This window comes from Chiloscyllium punctatum, chromosome 25, assembly GCF_047496795.1.
Source record: "Chiloscyllium punctatum isolate Juve2018m chromosome 25, sChiPun1.3, whole genome shotgun sequence".
Lineage (NCBI taxonomy): Eukaryota > Metazoa > Chordata > Chondrichthyes > Orectolobiformes > Hemiscylliidae > Chiloscyllium > Chiloscyllium punctatum.
The window spans coordinates 43,305,034-43,329,870 of NC_092763.1; the positions used below are offsets into that span (position 1 = coordinate 43,305,034).

Below are 24,837 nucleotides of genomic sequence, written 5' to 3' on the forward strand. Positions count from 1 at the left end.
TTTTTTTTTTTTTTCTGTGTGATGATTGGGGCTGTGCAATGGTTGGTCTATGCGATGGTTGGGTCTGCACTATGGTTGGTCTGTGCAATAACGATAGTCTTTGTGTCTTTCACTAAGAGAAAAAAAAAGACAAAGTGTACGAATCTTTATTCAATGTCCACCACCAGGAAGATAGGAAAAACATCCGAGTGGCCAGTGACAAGCACTGCCCTTCAAACCACAGGGCAATGCTGTGTGAGCAAAACAGTGAAGGGGAGGGTAGGGACTAAATCAAAATAGAGTTGGAGGGAGAAATGATGCACTCCACTCCCTGCGGCGCCCACCTCTCCCTGAACGACTCCAGGGTGTCGGTGGACACCGCGTGCTCCTTCTCCAAGGACACCCGGGCTCTAACGTAACCCCGGAAGAGGGGCAGGCAGTCGGCCCTAACGACCCCCTCCACGGCCCGCTGCCTGGACCTGTTGATGGCCAGTTTGGCCAGGCCCAGGAGCAGACCCACGAGGAGGTCTTCGGACCTGCCCTCCCTCCTCCGTACCGGGTACCCGAAGATCAGGAGCGTGGGACTGAAGTGCAGCCAGAAACAGAGGAGAAGGTTCTTAAGAAAATCAAAAAGGGAGTGCAAACGCCCACACCCAATATATACATGGTCCACGGACTCCACAGCGCCACAGAACAAGCAGTTGGGCTGGGAGTCCGTGAACCACCGCAATCTGCGGTTGCAGGGGACTGCTGCGTGCAGCACCCTCCACCCCAGATCCCCGAGAGAAAGGGGGAGGACTCCCGCGTAGAGAGCCCTCCACTGGGGATCCCCACCGCCCGGTGGCAAATGGGCACGCCAAGGCGTGTCCGGACGGTGGATGAGGGAGCCTGCTGGTTATTTTTTTTTTTTTTTTTTTTTTTCTAACGTAAATCTCCTGTTAATTTTTTTTTTTTTTTTCTTTTTTTTAAATTTAACCCCCACACTACCGCCTAAGTGCGGTAGTGCTTATTTTTTTCCCCAGCACCCATGGTGTGTGTGTGCAGGTGTGAGACACAGTGAAAAGACACAAAGTGCACAAATCTTTATTCAATTTCCACCACCAGGAAGATAGAAAAAACACCCGAGTGGCCAGTGACAAGCACTGCCCTTCAAACCACAGGGCAATGCTGTGTGAGCAAAACAGTGAAGGGGAGGGTAGGGATCAAATCAAAATAGAGTTGGAGGGAGAAATGATGCACTCCACTCCCTGCGGCACCCACCTCTCCCTGAACGACTCCAGGGTGTCGGTGGACACCGCGTGCTCCTTCTCCAAGGACACCCGGGCTCTAACGTAACCCCGGAAGAGGGGCAGGCAGTCGGCCCTAACGACCCCCTCCACGGCCCGCTGCCTGGACCTGTTGATGGCCAGTTTGGCCAGGCCCAGGAGCAGACCCACGAGGAGGTCTTCGGACCTGCCCTCCCTCCTCCGTACCGGGTACCCGAAGATCAGGAGCGTGGGACTGAAGTGCAGCCAGAAACAGAGGAGAAGGTTTTTGAGGAAATCAAAAAGGGAGTGCAAACGCCCACACCCAATATATACATGGTCCACGGACTCCACAGCGCCACAGAACAAGCAGTTGGGCTGGGAGTCCGTGAACCACCGCAATCTGCGGTTGCAGGGGACTGCTGCGTGCAGCACCCTCCACCCCAGATCCCCGAGAGAAAGGGGGAGGACTCCCGCGTAGAGAGCCCTCCACTGGGGATCCCCACCGCCCGGTGGCAAATGGGCACGCCAAGGCGTGTCCGGACGGTGGATGAGGGAGCCTGCTGGTTATTTTGGTTAGCCAGGGTTTTCCTGATTGGCCCAGGTTAACAGCCCCAATCAAAAACCTCAATGTCAACAAGGTCTACCAGGTCCCAATCACTACAACTTCCAAATCAGTTTGGTGAGCGGTTTGGAGGGGAGCTTGCGAGTGGTGGTGTTTCCATGTGTTTGCTATTCTTGCCCTTTTAGATAGAATTGGTCATGGCTTTGGAAGATGCTGTATAATGTGCTTAGGTGTTAATCTGCAGTGCATCCTGTAGGTGGTACTACTGCTACTACAGAACATCAGGGATTGATTGATTGTGAATATACACCAATCATATGGGGTGCTTGTCCTGGATGGTGTCAAGCTTCTTGAATGTCCTTGGAGCTGTACTCATCTAGATAAGTGAGCGGTATTCTATCACACTCATGATTTGCTTCTTGTGGGTGATGTTTAGGTTTTTGAGAGTTAAGAATCATAGAATATCTTACCCTTTGACCTGCACTTGTAGGCACCATACATAAGTTGGTTGGCTTAAGTTTCTTGTCAATGATGACACCCAGGATGTTTTGGGTGATTCAGTATTGCCATTATGTCAAGGGTTGATAGTTACATTGTCCCTTGTTTGAAATGGAAGTACCCTTATACTTGTGTAGAATGTCACATTGTGTAGAATTGCATATTTGTCAATATGCAATTTACATCTGAAATGTTGAAAGTCTTGCATCTGGTCCTAGACTAAATTGGAATCTACAAATCAGGTGCAAACTTCTATCCTATGGGAAGGAAAATCATTAATAAAGCAGCTGAAGATTATCAGACTAGAAAAATGCCCTGAGAAATGTTGAATTCTTGTAGTGCAGTGGTAGTGTCCCTACCTCTACACCAGGAGGCATGCGTCCAAGCCTGCCTGCTTTATAGATGTGTAATAACATTTCTGATCAGGTGGTCTGTGCACTTTTGTTTTCCTTTTTACCTTTTCAGTATGAGCAAAAAGATCTTAATTCGGTTATTTCAAAGGACAGTTAAAAAAGAGTCAGCACATTGCTTTGAGTTTGGAGTTACTTATCGACCAGACTGGGTAAGGATGGCAGATTTCCTTCCCGACATATCATTGGTTCCCACAACAGTATTTTATATTTTGCCAGCTTCACTTCCTTTTGTAAAAGGCTGCACCATTCATTCACAACACATGGGAGTAGGAAGATTTCATACTGTCGGTCACAATTAAGAATTGTAATAGGAGGAGATGTAATAGTGGGTAGATATCAGCAAATTGATGGGGAGCAGCAGCGTTGAGTCCTCTGGCTCCATTTGAGGTGGAGGTCATCTAACTTTTTTTTTAAGATTTGATCAGATTACTTACAGTGTGGAAACAGGCCCTACGGCCCATCACGTCCACACTGACCCTCCGCAGAGCAACCCGCCCAGACTCATCCCCCTACATTTACCCCTTCACCTAACACAACGGGCAATTTAGCATGGCCAATTCACCTAACCTGCACATCTTTGGAGTGTGGGAGGAAACCAGAGCACCCAGAGGAAACCCACACAGATATGGCAAGAATGTGCAAACTCCACACAAACAGTTGCCCGATGTGGGAATTGAACACGGGTCTCTGGTGCTGTGAGGCAGCAGTGCTAACCACTGAGCCACCATGCTCTCTATTTTTTAATTTATATAGAAATAGTCTTATATGACTGAACAGTTTTCCCCATCACCAATCATTAGTGGCATTTTTATTCATCTATTAAACAACACCAGTAAATCACTTATTTTCCAATTGAATAATGTATGTGTAAAGCCTGTTAAGGGCAATACAAACAATAAAAGGTGAGGGAGAGGTGGTAAGAGGGGGTGGGGTCTAAATCAAAATGGAGTTGGAAGTATTCCAAATTATTTGTCAACAAACACATGAATTAGGAACTGCAGTCAGCCAATCAGATCCTTGAACTTGCTCTGCTTAATCTGATTACTCATTCCCACCTACCCATGAAAAATTTTCACCCCTTAGTTATGAAGAATTTTCCTATGTCTGCCTTAAAAATATTCAAGATTTTGCTGCCATTATCTTTTGGAAGATGAGCATTCTAAAGACTCATAATCCTCTAAGAAAAAAAATCTTTGTTTCTCTATCATAAATGGCTGAACCTTTATTTTTAAAACATTGACACCTGGGCTGGATTTTACCGGAAATTGATTGTGTCAATTTTGGTGAATTTCATAAATGATTTCTATGCATGAACCCAGTAAATGTTCACATGCTATTCTCTGCAACTCTCCCATTAATGGAAGACCATGTCCACATCAGTGAGTATGATGACATGAAACTCGAGCAAACAGGAGGAAGTCACCACTTTGCACTTCTGAACATGTATCAGCAACAGGTCAGGATTAGGCTGTCCTCAACGCTGAAAATCAGCAGCATCCTAAAACTGACCAGTTTCAGAGCCAAACTAACAGAATTCAAGAACTATTAGATACCAGGAACCTTTCCCACATCCACAGCTGCCCAGTGATTGGGCTAAGAAGCTGAAGGATTATATAATTGTATTTTCCACTTTTGAATGGAAAAGAAAACTTTCTGTTGACAGGAACTAATATAAGAGACACCATGCTTTTTCATAAATGATAGCCACATGGCCTTTGCAGTGTTTGCATTGGTTATTTGTGAGGCTGAAGAAGCAAATCCAGATAAATGGAGTAAAAACAATGACTGCAGATGCTGGAAACCAGATTCTGGATTCGTGGTGCTGGAAGAGCACAGCAGTTCCGGCAGCATCCAAGGAGCAGCGAAATCAACGTTTCGGGCAAAAGCCCTTCATCAGGAATAAAGGCAGTGAGCCTGAAGCGTGGAGAGATAAGCTAGAGGAGGGTGGGGGTGGGGAGAGAGTAGCATGGAGTACAATGGGTGAGTGGGGGAGGGGATGAAGGTGATAGGTCAGGGAGGAAGGGGTGGAGTGGATAGGTAGAAAAGAGATAAGCAGGTAGGACAGGTCCGGACAGGTCATGGGGACAGTGCTGAGCTGGAAGTTTGGAACTAGGGTGAGGTGGGGGAAGGGGAAATGAGGAAACTGTTGAAGTCCACATTAATGTCCTAGGGCTGAAGTGTTCCGAGGCGGAAGATGAAGTGTTCTTCCTCCAGGCGTCTGGTGGTGAGGGAGCGACATTGAAGGAGGCCCAGGACCTCCATGTCCTCGGCAGAGTGGGAGGGGGAGTTGAAATGTTGGGCCACAGGGCGGTGTGGTTGATTGGTGTGGGTGTCCCGGAGATGTTCCCTAAAGCGCTCTGCTAGGAGGCTCCCAGTCTCCCCAATGTAGAGGAGACCGCATCAGGAGCAACGGATACAATAAATGATATTAATGGATGTGCAGGTAAAACTTTGATGGATGTGGAAGGCTTCTTTAGGGCCTTGGATAGAGGTGAGGGAGGAGGTGTGGGCGCAGGTTTTACAGTTCCTGCGGTGGCAGGAGAAGGTGCCAGGGTGGGACGGTCGGTTGTAGGGGGGCGTGCACCTGACCAGGTAGTCAGGGAGGGAACGGTCTTTGCGGAAGGCGGAAAGGGGTGGGGAGGGAAATATATCCCTGGTGGTGGTGTCTTTTTGGAGGTGGCAGAAATGTCAGCAGATGATTTGGTTTATGCGAAGGTTGGTAGGGTGGAAGGTGAGCACCAGGGGCGTTCTGTCCTTGTTACAGTTGGAGGGGTGGGGTCTGAGGGCGGAGGTGCGGGATGTGGACGAGATGCGTTGGAGGGCATCTTTAACCATGTGGGAAGGGAAATTGTGGTCTCTAAAGGAGGAGGCCATCTGGTGTGTTCTGTGGTGGAACTGGTCCTCCTGGGAGCAGATACGGCGGAGGCGGAGGAATTGGGAATATGGGATGGCATTTTTGCAGGAGGTAGGGTGGGAAGATGTGTAATCCAGGTAGCTGTAGGAGTCGGTGGGTTTGTAAAAAATGTCAGTGTCAAGTTGGTCGTCATTGATGGAGAGGTCCAGGAAGGGGGGGGGAGGTGTCAGAGATGGTCCAGGTAAATTTAAGGTCAGGGTGGAATGTGTTGGTGAAGTTGATGAATTGCTCAACCTCCTCGCGGGAGCACAAGGTGGCGCCAATGCAGTCATCAATGTAGCGGAGGAAGAGGCGGGGAGTGGTGCCGGTATAATTACGGAAGATCAACTCCTCTACGTAGCCAACAAAAAGACAGGCATAGCTGGGGTCCATACGTGTGCCCATGGCTACCCTTTTGGTCTGGAGGAAGTGGGAGGATTCAAAGGAGAAATTGTTAAGGGTGAGGACCAGTTCGGCCAAACGAATGAGTGTGTCGGTGGAAGGGTACTATTGGGGACATCTGGAGAGGAAAAAAACGGAGGGCTTGGGGGCCCTGGTCATGGCGGATGGAGGTGTAGAGGGATTGGATATCCATGGTGAAGATGAGGCGTTGGGGGCCGGGGAAACGGAAGTCTTGGAGGAGGTGGAGGGCATGGGTGGTGTCTCGAACGTATGTGGGAAGATCCTGGATTAGGGGGGATAGGACAATGTCGAGGAAGTTAGAGATGAGTTCAGTGGGGCAGGAGCATGCTGAGACAATGGGTCGGCCAGGGTGGTCAGGCTTGTGGATCTTTGGAACAAGGTAGGACTGGGCAGTGCGGGGTTCCCGGACTATGAGGTTGGAAGCTGTGGGTGGGAGATCTCCTGAGGTGATGAGGTTCTGTATGGTCTGGGAGATGATGGTCTGGTGATGGGGTATGGGGTCATGGTCGAGGGGGTAGTAGGATGAGGTGTCCTCGAGTTGGCGTTTGGCTTCAGCGGTGTAGAGGTCAGTGCGCCAGACTACCACTGCACCCCCTTTATCCACTGGCTTGATGGTGAGGTTGGGATTGGAGCAGAGGGATTGGAGGGCTGCGCGTTGTGAGGGTGAGAGGTTGGAGTGGGCGAGGGGGGGTAGACAGGTTGAAGCGGTTAATGTCCTGGCAGCAGTTGGAAATGAAGAGGTCGAGGGCAGGTAATAGGCCAGCGCTGGGTGTCCAGGTTGATGCAGTGTGTTGGAGGTGGGCGAAGGGGTCCTCGGAAGGTGGGCGGGAGTCCTGATTGTGAAAGTAAGCTCGGAGGCAGAGGTGACGGAAGAATTGTTCGACGTCATGGCGTGTATTAAATTCATTGATGCGCGGACAGAGAGGGATGAAGGTGAGTCCTTTGCTGAGGACTGATCGTTCGTCCTCAGTGAGGGGGAGGTGTGGAGGGATGGTGAAAACTCGGCAGGGCTGGGAGCAGGGATCTGGTGTGGGTGTATAGCTGGGAGTGGGGGCGGAACCTGTAACTGGAGTGGGTGTGATGGTGGGGGGAATGGGGATGGAGTCATGAGCAGGGGTAGTGTTCCCCTCGGGGTTCTGGGGGGTGGGGATAGTGACAGTGGGGTCTGTGGGAGGCGTGTCAGCAGAATGCAGGTGAGTGGCGCTGGTGAGGGCAGAAGTGGTGGTGACTACGGCAGTAGGGGTGGCGGAAGTCACTGAGCATGTGGCAACAGCGATGATGTGAAGGGCGGAAGTGATGACACGTGTGATGCATGAGGAATTGTGAGGGTTGGAAGTGGTTGTGGGAGTGGCCATGATGGGGGCGGAAGTGACATAATCAATCAGTGTGGGGGTGGCAGCTGCATCAGCCGTATGGCTAATGGCGTTTGAGTAGATTCCGAGGCCAGGGGAATCTTTTGGAATGTTTGAGGACTGCTGGTTATGGAGGTGGGTTGATAAACATTTGTTGTACTTACAGTTTTTGATGTTTGAGATGGAATTGAAATACTGTTTTGTTGAGAGTATGAATTCTCCTGGGTCCTTTGCAATTCTGAGAGAGTGTGGCCCTCAGCTGAGGCAGGGCTGACTGTAGAGTGGTTAGGTGCCGGCACATTGCTGCAAGCATGGAGCGGAGGATCTTGAAGGAGAACTGTTGCTGGTGTTTTTGAATCTGTAATCTGTACTGTTTGTCCTGTTCAGGTCCAAACTCCTCTGATTTAAAGGTGGTCCGGAGTCCGTGTGGGATGAGTTGGTTATGGAGGCAGGCACTGAGGAAGCAAATGTGCCTGTGGTAGCGAGTTTGTTTCACGACATGGTTGAAGAGCTTCAGGGCAGAGGAAAGGACCTGATCTTCCATAATTACACCGGCACCACTCCCCACCTCTTCCTCCGCTACATTGATGACTGCATTGGCGCCACCTCGTGCTCCCACGAGGAGGTTGAGCAATTCATCAACTTCACCAACACATTCCACCCTGACCTTAAATTTACCTGGACCATCTCTGACACCTCCCTCCCCTTCCTGGACCTCTCCATCTCCATTAATGACGACCGACTTGACACTGACATCTTTTACAAACCCACCGACTCCCACAGCTACCTGGATTACACCTCTTCCCACCCTACCTCCTGCAAAAATGCCATCCCGTATTCCCAATTCCTCCGCCTCCGCCATATCTGCTCTCAGGAGGACCAGTTCCACCACAGAACACACCAGATGGCCTCCTTCTTTAGAGACCGCAATTTCCCTTCCCACATGGTTAAAGATGCCCTCCAACGCATCTCGTCCACATCCCGCACCTTCGCCCTCAGACCCCGCCCCTCCAACCGTAACAAGGACAGAACGCCCCTGGTGCTCACCTTCCACCCTACCAACCTTCACAAAAACCAAATCATCTGCTGGCATTTCCGCCACCTCCAAAAAGACCCCACCCCTTTCCGCCTTCCGCAAAGACCGTTCCCTCCATGACTACCTGGTCAGGTCCACACCGCCCTACAACCCACCCTCCCATCCTGGCATCTTCCCCTGCCACCGCAGGAACTGTAAAACCTGCGTCCATACCTCCTCCCTCACCTCTATCCAAGGCCCTAAAGGAGCCTTCCGCATCCATCAAAGTTTTACTTGCACATCCACTAATATCATTTATTGTATCCGTTGCTCCTGATGCAGTCTCCTCTACATTGGGGAGACTGGGCGCCTCCTAGCAGAGCGCTTTAGGGAACATCTCCGGCACACCCGCACCAATCAACCACACCGCCCCGTGGCCCAACATTTCAACTCCCCCTCCCACTCTGCCAAGGACATGGAGGTCCTGGACCTCCTTCACTGCCGTTCCCTCACCACCAGACGCCTGGAGGAAGAATACTTCATCTTCTGCCTCGGAACACTTCAACCCCAGGGTATCAATGTGGCCTTCAACAGTTTCCTCATTTTCCCCTTCCCCCACCTCACCCTAGTTCCAAACTTCCAGCTCAGCACTGTCCCCATGACTTGTCTGGACCTGTCCTATCTGCCTATCTCCTTTTCCACCTATCCACTCCACCCTCTCCTCCTTGACCTATCACCTTCATCCCCTCCCCCACTCACCCATTGTACTCCATGCTACTTTCTCCCCACCCCCACCCTCCTTTAGCTTATCTCTCCACGCTTCAGGCTCACTGCCTTTATTCCTGATGAAGGGCTTTTGCCCGAAACATCGATTTTGCTGCTCCTTGGATGCTGCCTGAACTGCTGTGCCCTTCCAGCACCACTAATCCAGATAAATGAAGTAGTCAACCCATTATTGAAAACTTTGGTTTCTTGGAGGTTTGGGAATATACGGAAGTCGAACAGGTTCTTGAAAGCTTTGAAAAGGTTTCTGTATTAACATTGTATTAACCTTTCATGAGAGACTGTAATGTTTGTCTTTTTAACTTTTTTTTTGGTCATAATGTGTATAGCTGAAATGTAACTTTTTCCCTCCATTTCTCTATTTTGTGACTAAGGATTCGACTGAGGTACATTTGTGTCAAAGATGGCGCTGTAAGTGGCGACATAAACATTTCACTGTAATCATTTGAATGCATGTGACAAGAAAGCTAACTCTGTTCAATTGAATTCAATTTGATGCACTGTACACAAATTGCAAACGGTTTTACTGTAGCTTTGTTTTTGACTCCTCAGCCATTAGGAAGGCAAATAGAATGTTGTTTCTTGAAGAAGGAATCGAATTTAAAAGCAGTTGTTACAATTTACAGAGACCACATCTAGAGTAATGTGAGTCTCCTTGTTTAAGAAAGGACATAATTGTGTTTGGGAGAGTTCAGAGAAAATTCACTTGGATGATTCCTGGTCTTACATTCCCTTGGATTTAACTGGACCAATCGCACACAAGGATTGGTGAAACAATAAAGTAGTTTCTTCATTTGAATATAGGACTATATACAGATAGATTACACTGCAGGTCAAGCAGCATATGAGGAGCAGGAAAATCGATGTTTCGGGCAAAAACCCTTCATCAGGAATGAGGCTGGGAGCCTCAGGGGTGGAGAGATAAATGAGAGGGGGGGTGGGGCTGGGGGTGGTGGTGGAAGGTAGCTGAGAGTGCAATAGGTCGATGGAGGTAAAGGTAATGGGTAGGAGAGGAGGGTGGAGCGGATAGAAGGGAAGGAAGATTGACAGATTGCTAGACTATATACAGATAGCTTCATAGTAAATCTACATATAATACTTACTGCTATCACTGCTGTTTTCAATTACCAAAGTCCTTTAGAAAGAATCATACCCTGTTTCGATAGATAATGATTGATAGCAGTTTAAGATACAATCCAGAAAGGTGCAAGGTATCATACTCCAACCATTGGAGGAAAGTTTGAACAGGTTAGACTTGTGTCCATTGGTGTTGATAAGAATTAATCTTACTGAAACATGTAAGATTCTGAACATACTTGATAGGGTGAAAAAAATGTTTCCCCTTGTGGAAGAGATTAGAAGTAAGCATCTCCGTTTAAAAATAAGGCACATCCCATTTAAACTTGAGATGAAGAGAAATTATTTTTTTCAGAGTCAAACATCTGTGTGACTCTCTTCCCAATAGAGTGATGGAAGCAGGATCATGAATATTTTTACAGCAGTAGCAATAGATTCTTGACTAACAAATGAGTCAAATGGTATCGTGGATAGGCAGAAGAGTTGAGGCCACAATCAGATTAGCCATGATCTTATCAAATGACGAAAGAATGGAGTGCAGGTTCATAGCTCCTTGAAAGTGGAGTCATAGGTAGATCGGGTAGTGAAGAAGGCGTTTGGTATGCTTCCTTTTATTGGTCAGACCATCGAGGATAGGAGTTGGGAGGTCATGTTACAGCTGTACAAGGCATTGGTTAGGCCACTTTTGAAGTATTGTGTACAATTCTGGTTTACCTGCTATCAGAAGGATGTTGTGAAACTTGAAAGGGTCCAGAAATGACTTACAAGGCTGTTGCCAGGGTTGGAGGGTTTGAGCTATAGGAAGAGGCTGAATAGGCTGGAGCTGTTTTCCTTGGGGCAATGGAGGCTGAGGGGTGAGCTTACAGAGGCTTATAAAATCATGAGGGACATGGATAGGTTATATAGACAAGGTCTTTTCCCTGGAATGGGGGAGTCCAGAACTACAGGGCAAAGTGAGAGGGGAAAAATTTAAAAGGGACCTAAGGGGCAACTTTTTCACACAGTGGTGTGTATATGGAATGAGCTACCAGGGGAAGTGGAAGAGGCTGGTACAATTACAACATTGAAAAGACATCTGGATGGGTATATGAATGGGAAGGGTTTAAAGGGATCTGGGTCAAGTGCTGGAAAATGGGTCTAGGTTAATTTAGGATATCTAGTCAGCATGGACACGTTGGACGACAGGTTTATTTCTATGCTGTATATCTCTATGACTCTATGATTCTGTGACTCAACAGACAATGGCTGAAATCTGGAAAAGTTTTTTCAAGTCCTTGAGCAGATTAAGATCTGTCAGAGATTTCTTGCAACTGACAATGGTGTTTTTACCATTCCTTTATTCAATCTCCTCAGCCATTTGGCTAAAAAATAGTTAGTGCTGCCACAAAGTATTCCTTTCCTATCAATAACGTAAAATTCAACCACTCCTGCTTGTAATTCATATGTTTGTACGTTCTCAAGTTGCTTTTCTGAAGCCTTTTGACAGCAGCTCCACATGAGTATCGTTTATTCATAGTGTTATGGAGAATAGAGCAGACTGTGATGATTCAGTAAACACTGGGGTTTATTCTACAAGATCTCTAAAGTCTTGAAGTATGCTTTTATTTAACTTTTGTTTGCATGATAATAGCAAAGATAAGCAACTTACGACATTTGTGCTTGAATGCCACATAAAGTTCATGTGACTAATTACATTCTTAGTGCAACTTTTTTTTCCTTTATTCTTTCACAGGATACGGGTGTCACTGGCAAGGCCAGCATTTATTGCACATACCTAATTTCTCAGAGAGTGGTTAAGAGTCATCTATTCCTCTGGATCTGGAGTCACGTATAATCTCGAGCAGGTAAGAATGGCATTTTCTTTCCCTAAAGGGCATTAGTGAACCAGATGGGTTTTTCCTGACTATCAACAATAGATTCATGGTCATCTTAATTTCAGATATTTATTGAATTCAAATTCCACCGTCTGCCATGGCAGGATTCGAACCCAGTAATATTTGAATATTACTTGGGTCTCCAGATTAAGAGTCGAGTTATAATATCACTAGATCATTGCATCCTCTTCAAGAGCAGGGTAGTGGTGATATACTCTGTGATGACTAATTCACAGTGAATTGGGGGTGTGGGGTGGACTCATGAACAGGGGTGGTGTTCCCCTCAGTGTTCTGGGGGTCGGGGATGGTGACAGTGGGATCTGTGGGGGATATGTCGACAGAATGCAGGTGAGTGGCGTTGGTGGGGGCAGAAGTGGTGGTGAACACAGCAGTAGAGGGGGTGGAAGTCACTGAACGTGGTACTCTTTGCTACCTTCCCCCACCCTCCTCTCTGACCTATCATCTCCATCCCCACCCCCATTCACCTATTGTACTCTTTGCTACCTTCTCCCCAGCCCCACACCCCCTATTTATTACTGTCAGCTGGAACCAAAAAGACTTTCACCAGGCTTTTCAATGCACTCAAAACTAACATGCTTAATACAGGCAAATCTGTTCTTCAGACAAGTGGCAAAGTAAGCTATGTTGTGAATGAAGTTATATCCTCCTTAATTACAAACACACATATTCATACACTGACAGGGCAAAATCGTGTACTACTCTGCAACGGTATTATAGATTGGGATAAATTAGGCAGAAATAGAAAAAAATCCTACTAGGTGTTTTGAAGTGAATTCAAGGAGTGAATTCAGATGACTAAAATAAGTTGATTTCTCATAGCTTTTTTGAATTCTGGTTGATGAGATCTGATTGTTTATAGTTGTGGATTAATAGGACATTTTCAGACTAGGTTTGAGATTTAGCTAAGGAACAGTCAGGAGTCCTGATATTTCATTCTTCTTCCAAAAGTAAAAAGTCTCAAATTTCCTCATATTCCATCTGCCACCTATTGCACTTTCATTATTCATTCTTTGTCACTTTACAACCTCTTTATGTCCTTCTCACAGCCTACTGAAACACAACTTTGTATTGTCATCATACTGGTTATTACTTTCAGTATCTTTATCTAAGTCATTAATATGTATAATAAATAACTGTGGCTGCAGAACTTATCCTTGGGGCATTCCACTAGTTACAGCCTGCCAACCTGAAAACACTCCATTTTATTCATGTACCTTAACCAAACATCATTCTTTGCTGATATGCAACTCCAAATCAATGAACTCTTGTGTGTCACTTTCTCAAATGCCTATTGGAAAGAGCAATTTACTTCCTTCACTGATTCCTCTTTATCTATCCTGTTAGGTACATCCTCAAAGAACTCTAATGTATTTCAGATGCAATTCCCCTTTTTTTAAAAACCATGTTGTCACTGCCAAGTCATATTATGGTTTTCCCAAGTGTTTTTTTTATAATCTCCTTAATAACAGATTCCAGCAATTTCTCAAGAATTAATTTCAGGTTTACAGACCTGTGGTTCCCTAGTTCCCTTACTTCTCTCCATCTTTTCTTGAATGGTTGTATTACATTTGTTCTTTCAATTCCTTGGTGTGGACTTGTTGAAGATCACAGTCAATGTATATACCATATCTCTGCAGCTACATCTTTAAGCATGGAAATCACTTTTTAAAGTTCACAACCTACAATATTGCCATCTGATTAGTTCTGATGTGTGGCTCAAGTTACAAATATAATGTTCTCCTAAAGGATTAATTTCTGCGTACCTTCAATGGGAAGGCCAGGTGGCAGACTTGGTGATGTTATATACTCATGAGAAAAGTTATAATTAGACCTCCCTTGAGGTTATTAAGCAACTAGAAACATTTCCAGACAATCCAGCTGGATATTCTAATTTGATTAAATCTGGGGTTTTAATAAATCTCATGCATAGTCAATATGCATACTATTTGTGCTCAAAGCATTAGCATAGTTTAGAAATATAGACCTTAGACTTCAAAACTCCATAATATGGGTATCTCTTATCACCCAGTAGATACTGAAGTTCTGTACATGTTAAACATATTACAATTACACAAATCATAAATAAACTCTCAAAACTGTGGCTTTTAAATTGAAAACCGTTTAGTATTTATGGTGATGGCTATAGACTTTTTATTTTCTTCCACCTAAGTGCAGGCATTTACTGGTACTTGCAAAGAAGTTTAGGAGAAGATTATGTTAATAAAACTTGTAATTCTGAAAGGCCACAGGCCATGAATAAAGCCCAGCAGGAAACTGTGCTTTCTTGCAAAAAAGCATTCATACTATGCCAACCTCCAATGGACTCTCTCTCTTATTCTTTTCACTTGTTTTCTGGCTGTGATACAATGTTAAAGCGTTTGTGAAAATCACGTCTTGCACGTCACTCTGAACAACAAAACTACAAGCTTTAATATTGCTCCTAATGAGCTGTAACATAGGGTCAAAGTTGAGTAAAATTGCCACTTAGTGTGAACACAATTAGTTTCTTCCTTCTGTGAGGAAAGAGCAAATTGTGTCGATGGACACATACCATATGTATGCAGAAATCAGTTTTTTACTCAAACACCATTTGTTTACCATTGCAGGTTGGAATTGTTAACATATATCTTCAAGCAGAGAAATCATTATTTATTAATTTTTAAATCTGTACAATAGACAATATTTTCTTGAATTTTTTTTTAAAAAACACTTGGGAGGAGGAACATAATTTGGGGTATGTTAAAACAATATAAAGAATTATCTTGTGTAAGGAAAAATAATTTGAGATGATTATAAACAAAGAAAGTTGAGGAAAGACTAAAAAAAGCTTTGTTGTGTTTACCCTCTGACAGTATGCTCTAATTTGTCTACAATAAGCATCGGTTACTGATTCAGTTGGAAGTGGAGAAAATTGATTTCATGAGAATATAAAATATAGTCCAGTTAAATCCTTGGATTTTCTTCTTCCCATTCTTGTGTTTGAAGAGCCAGTCAACAAAGATATCAATTCTATAGTTCCTTGGGTTCGGTCTATTAGATTATTTGAATGCATTCCTTGAATGCAATATTTCAGGTGGTGGGACTGTCCTGACAGAAAGACTATGCAAATAAAGAGGTAAGTACTTAAAGGAGAAGGTTATAAATTTGGATTTTTCTTTAGCCTTCCTCTCAAAAACTCCTCCAAGCAGTCTGAACATGTTGCACTTCGGATTATCCATGTTCTGCCTAATAGCTAAATATATCACTGCATTAATTCGCAGCATAACTCAAGTCGTTGTAATCTGAACTTGGATTTAGTCATGGGTCATCACACAGACAATCCCGAACTTTTCAAAAACACCTTGAGGAAACAATTGGTCAGACAAGGCCAGATAGGAATCATTGAGCTGCTTTAAATCACCGGGATGTGAACATACAAAGCAAAGATTATGATTGGATTCACACTTCAATAAACCTCAACCTGCCTTTGCCTAATAATACAAAAACAGTGAACTTTCAATAAGTCTCTATATTAGTGGGTCAATTTGCTTGGCTTAAACAAAATAGAGTAAATTTCTTCCTAAATCCAACTTTAGGTCAGCCAAAAAGCTTGTCCAAGCAGACAATGCTCTCAGTACATTTACTTTTGTTGTATTTCTAAGTTCCAGTCACACCAAGTTGGGTATTGGAGATTATTGTTATCCACATAGCAAACTGTCAGTCAGAGGCAGTATTGCTTCAAACCCAGGAGGTGTATATCAAACTAAAGTCTCAGAAGAAACATAGCACACAGGGTGACCTGGCAAATGATGCATGCAGTTTCCCATGTGCCCACCAGCGTGACTCCCACTTCACCTGTAAGCAAACAAGCACACATCTCCATTTCATTGTGCATCTGTTTCCAAAGCACTGTGTTCCCTGTATCACTAATATATTCTTCCTGAATATGTACCCTTATAAATTTAACCTGAAAGACTCAGGGTGAGTTTTCTCTTCACCAGTCTGCAATATACAACCCCAATTATCTCATTCCTGGTTTGCATTTTTAATTTGGATCATATCTTTGTCATTTCCGAGACTGATCAACTGCATCCAAAGATACACAGGGAAGTAACCACGAAAATGGCAGGGGCACTGACTGAAATTTTACAAAAGGTTGAGACTAGAGAATTTAAAGTCTTACATCCTTGGCTTTTTCAAAAATTGACCTAACGGTAAGCCCAGTAGCTAAAATTTAAGCTCAAGCAAAGAGCTGCTTTAAGTGCTGGGAAAGCTTATGGAAGCAATAATCCAAGACAAACTTAGCACTCACTGAAACAAATGTGGGTTAGTTAAAGGAAACTAGCACAATTTGTTAAAGGCAAATCATGTTTAACTAATTTAATTATTTTTTTCAATGAGATATCAGAGAGGGAGAATGGGAATCATACACTTGATGTAGAATACATGGCCTTCCAAAAGATGTTTGGTAATGTGCTTCTGACAACAGGCTTCTGAGCCAACTTGGAGTCCTTTGAATAAAAGGGACTGTGGTGAAGACAAAAAGTAGTAGTTGAAGTCTGTGGAACGAAAGGGGCAGTGAAAGACAGAATGTAGCAAACAGACTGAAGGAAGGGGTCACCAGGAGTCAATGTGAAGACAACCGTTTTTCTTGACAGATATTTATGACTATTTCGAAAATTTGTTAAAACCTTGGAGTGTTGTGAACTGTGAGGAGGATAGTGATAAACTTCAAGAGGATAAGACAAACTGATGCGTTGGGCTGACGAGAGGCAGGTGAAATTTAGTGCAGCATATTGTAATGGTAATATTGAGAAGCTTTGCCATCAATCCTTCTTCCTAGTATTAGTCTCAGTTATGGACATCGCATGAGGTAGGACATCCACCTGCAAACTGAGCAGCAATATCCTTAGTTCCTTCTTCCAGATCGTTCATGTATAACATGAATAGTGTGGTTCCGACATGCACCCCTGCAGAACTCCACTTGTCACTGGCTGCCATCCTGAAAAAGACCCCTTTATCCCAACTCTCTACCTTCTGCCAGTCAGTCAATCCCCTATACATGCTAGTAACTTGTCCTAACACTGTGGGCTCTTGTCTTATTTAGCAGCCCCCTTTATTGCACCTTATTAAAGGTCTTCTGGAAATCTAAACAGATCATAGCCACTGGTTATCCTTTCATTGCTCATTACCTCCTCAAAGAATTCTAACAGGTTTGTCAGGCATAACCTCCCCTTGATGAAATCTTGCTGAGTTAGCCCTATTTTATCATGCACTTTGTACTCTGCAATCTCATCCTCAATAATGGACTCTAAAATCTTATTTTTGACCAAAGTCAGGCTATTCTGCCTATAGTTTCCTTCTTCTGCCTCCCTTCTTTCTGAAACAGAGATTCAATTTAGACCTTCAGAAGAGAAATAGATAGTTATCTGAAGAGAAGAAAAGTAATGAAGTGGTACAAAGTGAAGTGTTCTTGCAGAGAACTGCCACTACAAGGCGCATAGCCTTCTTTTGTGTCATACAATTCATCATTTTTTGATTCTGAGTTACATGGTAGATTGGCAAAACTGTGGTTGTTCTCCTTGAAGAAGAGAAGACTAAGATACGATTTGTTAAAGATGTACAAATTCATAAGGCACCTGGATAAGATTAATTGAAAAAAAATTATTCCATTAACTAAATGATTGAGAACTAGATTTAAGGTGATTGGCATATTTTAAAAGAAGAATATCTCTTGCTGAGATATTTGTATCATCAATAGTCACAGGTGAGGTGCCGGAAGACTGGAGGTTGGCAAACGTGGTGCCACTGTTTAAGAAGGGTGGTAAAGACAAGTCAGGGAACTATAGACTGGTGAGCCTGATCTCAGTGGTGGGCAAGTTGTTGGAGGGAATCCTGAGGGACAGGATGTACATGTATTTGGAAAGGCAAGGACTGATTCGGGATAGTCAACATGGCTTTGTGTGTGGGAAATTATGTCTCACAAACTTGATTGAGTTTTTTGAAGAAGTAACAAAGAAGATTGATGAGGGCAGAGCAGTAGATGGGATCTATGTGGACTTCAGTAAGGTGTTCGACAAGGTTCCCCATGGGAGACTGATTAGCAAGGTTAGATCTCATGGAATATAGGGGATTGGATACAGCTAATTGGATACAGAACTGGCTCAAAGGTAGAAGACAGAGGGTGGTGGTGGAGGGTTGTTTTTCAGACTGGAGGCCTGTTACCAGTGGAGTGCCACAAGGATCGGTGCTGGGTCCTCTACTTTTTGTCATTTACATAAATGATTTGGATGTGAGCATAAGAGGTACAGTTAGTAAGTTTGCAGATGACACCAAAATTGAAGATGTAGTGGACAGTGAAGAGGGTTTCCTCAGATTACAACAGGATCTGGACCAGATGGGCCAAATGGGCTGAGAAGTGGCAGGTGGAGTTTAATTCAGATAAACGCGAGGTGAAGCATTTTGGGAAAGCAAGTCTTAGCAGGACTTATTCATTTAATGGTAAAGTCCTAGGGAGTGTTGCCAAACAAAGAGACCTTGGAGTGCAGGTTCATAACTCCTTGAAAGTGGGGTCGCAGGGAGATAGGAGAGTGAAGAAAGCGTTTGGTATGCTTTCCTTTATTGGTCAGAGTATTGAGTACAGGGGTTGGGAAGTCATGTTGCGGCTGTATAGGACATTGGTTAGGCCACTGTTGGAATATTGCGTGCAATTCTGGTATCCTTCCTATTGGAAAGATGTTGTGAAACTTGAAAGGGTTCAGAAAAGAGTTACAAGGATGTTGCCAGCATTGGAGAATTTGAGATACAGGGAAAGGCTGAACAGGCTGGGGCTGTTTTCCCTGGAGCGTCGGAGGCTGAGGGGTGACCTTATAGAGGTTTACAAAATTATGAGGGACATGGATAGGATAAATAGACAAAGTCTTTTCCCTGGGGTCAGGGAGTCCAGAACGAGAGGGTATAGGTTTAGGGTGAGAGGGGAAAGATATAAAAGAGACCTCAGGGGCAACTTTTTCATGCAGAGGGTGGTACGTATATGGAATGAGCTGCCAGAGGATGTGGTGGAGGCTGGTACAATTGCAACATTTAAGAGGCATTTGGATAGGAAGGGTTTGGAGGGATATGGGTCGGGTGCTGGCAGGTGGGACTAGATTGGGTTGGGATATCTGGTCAGCATGGACCGGTTGGACCGAAGGGTCTGTTTCCATGCTGTACATCTCTGTGGCTCTATGACTCTAAGAGGCAACCAGAATAATTTTTTTTCCATGCAGTCAGCAATGAGAAACTGCAATGTATTGTCTGAGAAAATAAAATGTAGGGAGATCCAATTATGGATTTCAAAATAGAAAATATTTGTAGAGACATGGGAAAAATAGAGCTTGGAAAGAGCAAATACAAACACTATAGGTTGAATGAGATCCTTCAGTATATTCTATGATTCTATGTTACCTATTAAAACATTTTGAAAATGGATATGATTCCTTCCTATAAAGTGGTATCAACAGTGTTCCCTCAAATTTTCTCACCAGCTGGGTAGACTTTCAAGACCAGTCCACAGCAGAACTGGAAGCTGCTGTCATGATCAGTGAGCTGTGTGCAGAACCTTGGTGTGACTGGGTGTGTGTGGAGCCACAGAGCCTAGAGGGAGCATTGGTCACCAGAACTACATACAGTATTTCAGTTGTGGCCTAACCAGTTTTTGTATAGCTTCAGCATAACCTGTTTGCTCATGTATTCTGTGCCTCAACTAATAAAGACATAGCGTCGAGAGTGCAGCACTGGAAAAGCGCAGCAAGTCAGGCAGCATCTGAGGAGCAGGAGAATCGGCATTTCTGGCAAAAGCCCTTTACCATTCCTGATGAAGGGCTTTTGCCCAAAATGTTGATTTTCCTCACTTTCGCCGAATAAAGACATATCTCATTTGCCTCTTAAGCAATTATCTAACTGTCCTTCCAGCTTCAGGCTTTTTGTGGATATGCATTCCATCGTTCCTCTGACCTTCAGTATTTTCCAGGGTCCTACCACTGAGACTGGAATCCCTTGCCACATAGAGTCAAAGAGTCATAGGGATGAACAGAACAGAAACAGACCCTTCAGTCCAACCCATCCATGCCGACCAGTTATCCCATCCCAATCTAGTCCCACCTGCCAGCACCCAGTCCATATCCCTCCAAACCCTTCCAATTCATATACCCATCCAAATGCATTTTAAATGTTTATATCTTTCCCCCTCACCCTAAACCTATGCCCTCAAAATTTTGAGAGGTCTTATAAGGTCACCCATCAGCCTCCGATGCTCCAGGGAAAACAGCCCCAGCCTGTTCAGTCTCTCCCTATAGCTCAATTCCTCCAACCGTGGATGTATCGTTGTAAATCTTTTCTGAATCCTTTCAAGTTTCACAATCTCTTTCCAACAGGAAGGAGACCAGCAATATTCCAACAGTGGCCTAACCAATGTCCTGTACAGCCGCAACATGACCTCCCAACTCCTGTACTCAATACTCTGACCAATAAAGGAAAGCATACCAAACGCCTTCTTCACTATCCTATCTACCTGCGACTCCACTTTCAAGGAGCTATGAACCTGCACTCCAAGGTCCTTTGTTCAGCAACACTCCCTAGGACTTTACCATTAAGTATATAAGTCCTGCTAAGATTTGCTTTCCCAAAATGCTTCACCTCGCATTTATCTGAATTAAACTCCATCTGCCACTTCTCAGCCCTTGGGCCAACTGGTCCAGATCCTGTTGTAATCTGAGGTAACCCTCTTCGCTGTCCACTATACCTCCAATTTTGGTGTCATCTGCAAACTTACTAACTATATCTGTCATGCTCACATCCAAATCATCTATATAAATGATGAAAAGTAGTGGACCCAGCACGATCCTTGTGGCACTCCACTGGTCACAGGCCTCCAGTCTGAAAAACAATCCTCCACCATCACCCTCTGTCTTCTACCTTTGAGCCAGTTCTGTATCCAATTAGCTAGTTCTCCCTGTATTCCGTGAGATCTAACCGTGAGATATTAGCCCTCCCCAGGTGCATTCCCTCTCACTTTTCTGGGTTCCATTTACCACTAATGTGTCGCCTGAACAGTCCGTTCATAACTTCCTGAAGTTTACAGCTATCTGAAGTTTACAGTTCTGATAGTTCTGTTCTCATGTGGTCAAGCATTATAAGAAAATTGCACAATGGCCACACTATTTAAACTAGTGGAGCTGGAATCATGTTATAGCTGATGCAGGTCAGGAAATTTCATATTCTACAAAAAAAGTCTAAATTCTTCAATTGTGTTAAAGCCAATTCACATTGAAGAAACATGCATTATAGCAGAACAGACTGTATCACCCTGTCAATTTTTGTCTCATGCACAAACATCTTGATCCTAACCCTATACCTAATTGAAGTACAACTAACAAGCAGCAAGGACACCAGTACTGAGCCCTATGGAATCCAATTGGAAGTAAAATTCCAGTCATTGCTGTTTGTTTCCTGCCTCTCAGCCAATTTTGGATCCAATGTGCTACTTTGGAGCCTATTGCTCTTTCTTACTTTACCAATGTGCCATGAGAGATCTTATCAAGGATGTTTCTTAAGTCTAAGTAGGTCACATCAAATGCATAACTCTGATGAACACTTCTGGATACCTGCTCAAAACATTCAATCAAATTAGTCAAACACAACTTTCCCTAAATAAATCTATGCTGAGTATTCCTCGTTAATTCTTTAAAAATATTCTGTCCCTTAGAGTCTGATAATTTCCGCACCACCAACGTTAGACTGACTGACCTGTAATTTTGTATTTTAAACCCATTCTCCCTTTTTCAATAATGGAACAATATTACAAGTCTGTCTGTCATTTGATACCTCTCTGTGGCTACAAAGAATTTGGAAAATTGAAAATCGGGGCCCCTAATATCTCCTTCCTTACCTCCCTCAACAGCCTAGGCTTCAACTCATCTGGGCCCCCAGACTGAGCCATTTTTAAGGCTGCTAAATCTTCTAGTATTTCCTTTCTGTCAATCGCTTCTAATATGTCCTTAGGTCGGTTGTCTTATTGGGGATAATCATTTTGTGTTCATAAGCATGGATAGGTTAACGATTTGATGGGAAGACAAGTTACAGGAAGCTAAAATCTATATGAAAAACTCGCAATTTCTGAGACAAAAACAGACACTGTTGGAGAAATTTAGCAGGTTTGGCGGCATCTATAAAGAGAAAAACAGAGTTAACACTTCAAGTCGAGTAACTCTTTGTCAAACTGAAAGCAGCTGGGAAATAGTAGGATTTATGCTGATGACAGAGTTGGGGTTGCAGTAGAGGGAGGAGGATGGGGAAAGAAGTGGATCGAATAGATGGAGACAGTGCTCAGAAAGGGAGAAAAGGGGAAGCTGACACAGGGATTGATAATAAGTCGGGGAAGAAGCAAATGCGGAGTGGGTGATAATGGGAACTGTGAATAGTTGAAAATGGGTTGCCTGTGCTAGGAGCAGCCCACACAGAATAGGACCCGGAGGTGTAGACATGGGTAATGAACATGGAAGAAGATATTCATTCAATTAGTTCTTCTACAATGTGATAGCTGTGCTCTTATGCATCCCTGTTATAGAAAACTTGTGCTTTAGAAACAGCACTTAAAATGTAATCATGTTACAGCCAACACACTTTTTAAATGTTTGCACTTCAGAAACAATGTCCCCACTTTGTCAATTACGTTACAGTGAATTCACGTTGACAAGACATGCATTGTAGCTGTACTGAGAAATTGTTAAATTTAATGTTGAATCTTGAGGGCAGTAAGCCACCTAGATGGAAGATGAGATGTTGTTCCTCCAGCTGGCCTTGAGCTTGACTGGTGCACTGCAGCAAGCCTGAGGCAGAAATATTGGCATGGGAACAAGTGTTAAAGTGGCAGGCAACTAGGAGCAGGGTCATTTTCACAGATAAAATTTTAGCAAAGTGGTCACCCAGTCAAAATTTCATCTCTCCAATGTACAGCGGACCACATTACAAGCAGCGAATACAGTAGCCCAATTGGAATGAGATGCAAGTAAATTGCTGCAAAATCTAGAATGTGTGTGTCTGGAGCCTTGAATGATGCAGAGAGAGGAAATAAGCAGGTGAGATTATGGAATGGTGCCGTGTGGGTGTGAGAAAGTGTTGAACGTGCAATGTATGAGGTTGTGACTAGTTCTTTAGGTACTGACAACTGTACATAGTTACACGGTTAGTGAGTGTTGTTTTGAGAACATGGTTAAATGGGGTTTTGTTAATGTGTAAATTTCTCTCTGTAAATACCATGTGTTTTAATCCTAATGCTAAGGAATTTTCATCTAAAAGAGACAAAAACAAAAGAAAAAACAACAGGGATTAACAACAGGCTAAGATAAAAAAAAGGATACACAGGAAGAGGCTGAGGAAGAAAAACACAGGCATGGAAGAAGTGACGATGTTCCATTTGTATTATTGAATGATTTACAATTTTAGTTTCCAATTGCCAGGAGATAAATTAACAGTACAATATATCAGAGTAGATTATTGTAGGCTCGTCCAAATCAACGTTTGGAAGCAACCAGATATAATAAGTGAAAATAAAGAGGTTTTTGTTTTGCTGTGGAAGCGAGGCAGAGATGAGCAAGATGTGTGTCACAATTCTGGCAGTCAAACAAACAACGCTGAAAGAGGTGGATTTTCCTTGAGAATTCACAAGAATCAGGGCTGTTTACACAGCGTAGTGTGGACAGGACATTGATTCACCCTCCCCAGTTCGTGTCTGAAATATGGTGATTTTATCCAACAAAATAAATCAGCAATCAAGAAGCAGTTGCCAGCCAATAATCCCAATCCTGCAGCTCTGATATCATGGGACTATAAACAGTCAAAGTGAAATTGTAAACTCTACAAGAGAAACATTTGCAAGGAACATCTCCAAGTTATCATTGCCTCAGATTCGGGTTATGATATATTGTCAACTACTCTGTTCTGTTTTTGTGCTGTTGATCACAGGAATCAGAAATGTTAATGTCAAAATAAATTATTTGGCTTTCCCCTCAGGGACAGATTTAATAGAGACCGATTTTATTTTCTCCCTCCATCCATTTCAGATTAAAACTATTTTCCTCCTTTATTAGATCTCAAATGCTGTCTATGTATGTAGTGATTTAAAAGAGTCGTGCAGTGTCATGGTAATGTCCCTATCTCTAGACTAGAGGTTCATGTTTAAGTCAACTAGGAGGACGTGAGGACTGCAGATGCTGGAGAAGAGTCGAGAATGTGGTGCTGGAAAAGCACAGCAGGTCAGGTAGCATCCGAAGAGCAGGAGAATCGCTGGTCCCACCTGGTTGGAGGTGTGTCAGAACATGTATTAACAGGTTGATTAAAAATACTTAACCTCATATTAATTTAGGTATCTTACTCTTCCATTGTAAAATGTATTCCTTAAATCATATTTTTATTCTTTTAAAGTATTGTGTCACACTTTTCTTTATAGCTGAATCCTGAAATTGAATTAACATCTATCACCACCTATGCATTTGCATTCTGTTGAATTCTTTTTATTCCCCTATTACAGATCATTAAACTATTCCAATATTCCTTAGTCACTAAAAATATATCAATCTCTGATAATGACTCAGTTCTCTGGAATAAATACCACATTTCCTGTTTAACAGTCACATTCCTGAAACCAATTTTTTAGCAAAGTTTTAAGGTTTGACTTTTCCAT

The 24,837-nt window shown here is 43.7% G+C and overlaps 1 long non-coding RNA gene across 3 annotated transcripts in view; it reads left to right on the forward strand.

The window, feature by feature from the left end:
* LOC140495896 (uncharacterized) overlaps positions 1-24,837 on the forward strand; it is a 105,623-nt gene that overhangs the window by 74,171 nt on the left and 6,615 nt on the right. For 2 of the 3 annotated variants that reach the window (XR_011964119.1, XR_011964120.1), the window contains one exon: positions 11,975-12,086. This is a non-coding gene — a long non-coding RNA (uncharacterized lncRNA). Of the gene's footprint in view, positions 1-7,465; positions 7,503-11,974; positions 12,087-24,837 lie in introns of those variants that run through there. The other variant, XR_011964121.1, reaches the window with a different exon arrangement.